General features: G+C 29.1%; 1 long non-coding RNA gene across 1 annotated transcript in view; it reads left to right on the top strand.

Moving 5' to 3' along the window:
• The window catches only part of LOC102672287, a 2751-nt gene extending 1337 nt beyond the window's left edge, over positions 1-1414 (top strand). The window contains exons 2-3 of the long non-coding RNA XR_420954.2: positions 263-427; positions 1382-1414. This is a non-coding gene — a long non-coding RNA (uncharacterized LOC102672287). The remainder of the gene's footprint in view (positions 1-262; positions 428-1381) is intronic.
• The last annotated feature ends 456 nt before the right edge of the window (positions 1415-1870 follow it).

Below are 1870 nucleotides of genomic sequence, written 5' to 3'. Positions count from 1 at the left end.
CTTGGAATTTTTTTTTTTTTTTTTTCCTCCTACGTTCGTCCAAACGGAAATTTTATTTTATCACTCGATTCATCGATTTTAAAATAATAGGATAGGAATTGTAACACCCTGTATGACCGTATTTTTTTTTTTTTATAGAAGAAAGTCAATTCGATTTGTTTTCTTTTTTGAAAAGTAATAATTCTGTATTATTCCAATGATGGATATTTGAATGAAATTCGTAAACTAAATTGTTTACCTTCGTGTTTCGTGGATATTAAAGTGATAGTGGTCCGTTTGGACAACGCATTGAATTCGAGACGCCGCTTGTTGCATTCGTGATATTGTAAACAATTGGAGATGTTCAAGAGAGTGGCACTCTGCACGCCACCCTTCCGTTCTGCGGCATGAATTCCGTGGTGGAGGAATTTTGGAACGCTTCCAGGAGGTAGCTATTTAACTGTTGAAAAGTTAAAATTGTTGTCACCTTCGATTTACAGTCATCTCTAATCATTGTTTTAATTTATCAATCTTTTTTAATCATACGAACATATATCATTTTTAAATTTTGTAAATTCATTGAATTTTGACGAATCCACGATAAAACATTTCGAAAAAAAATTTTTATTTTATATCAAGATTTAAATAATCTTAATAATATTATGATAAAGAACTACCCTCTGACTATTGCAATTTACTTGAAATAAAAAAGTTACAGTGAATCAGATTACAATTATAATTTTGTCGACTTTAATTATTCAAAAAAATATCGATTTTGATCGAAAATGATTTCTCCATCGGCTCGTTTACTCACTTAACTGCTTAACTCTATCGTCCCACTCCCACTTTCGGAAAGTGCACCGCAAATATTCGTCAATAACGCGGTAAACTTGATCAACCGCTTGTTGCATGCATCTCGAGTAAGCAAGTGGGCTTAAATGCAGTTTCATGCATCATATCTTCCTTTTTAAGTAATGCAACTTTAAGAATATTATAAACAGTTTTTAATAATCTGACAATTGTTTAAAAAAGAATCGATGAATGACAAAGAAACGCGTTAAACGTTCTAAATGAGGTAATCAAGTGAGCAAAAAGTGGATAGAAGAGCAAGACGTATTTTTTTTTTTATGTCACTGTTAAAGAAAGAAAAGTAAGATTCGATTTCATTAAAATTTGAATTTTATTTATATTCACTCGTACAATATTTTTTTTTTTATTATTTTTAATAAAATTGATCTTACAATTTTTATCTTCCAAATTCCATTTCTTCCAATATTATTCAATGCTCTTATGGGAATCAATATTTTAAAATGAGCAAATAAAAAAAAAAGCGATATTTATCTTCGTCAATAATAATAATGGATAATTTCCGATATTTCGAAATTTTTATTCGTATTTCCAGACTTTATCTTCGCGATATTTTTTTTAATATCCCTGTGAGAAATGGTCTCAAAGGGGAATAAAAAAAGAAAAAAAAAAAAAAAAAAAAAAAAAAAAAAATCAAACGGCAAGCAACGATCGAAATATCGAAAGATTTGATAAGCTAGTACGCGAGCTACTAAAATAACCATACCAGCGTATCACATGAATTGATATAAACTAGATTTATTAATAGAAAAACGGAGACATCGATCGATGCTAAGGCCGTACGTATTGGTTCATCTTCGTTTTACAACCAGCTTCAAATTAATTGCATTAAATCAATTAAACTGGCCAATTGATCAAAAACACGATCAAAATTTGTGTAACATCATTTCCATAAAAATCAAGCAAATATCGATATATACGTATATCGATAGAAATTAAGAAAAAAAACATTAGATATTAAAAATTTACGAGATCAAAACTCGAATATGTAAATTTAAATTGTTCTATTTGCAGTGTTTGGTAT

This window comes from Apis dorsata, unplaced genomic scaffold (assembly GCF_000469605.1).
Source record: "Apis dorsata unplaced genomic scaffold, Apis dorsata 1.3 scaffold_73, whole genome shotgun sequence".
In the NCBI taxonomy this organism is placed as follows: Eukaryota; Metazoa; Arthropoda; class Insecta; order Hymenoptera; family Apidae; genus Apis; species Apis dorsata.
The sequence above is the reverse complement of the archived record's forward strand: the minus strand, read 5'-3'. Positions and strand labels throughout refer to the sequence as shown.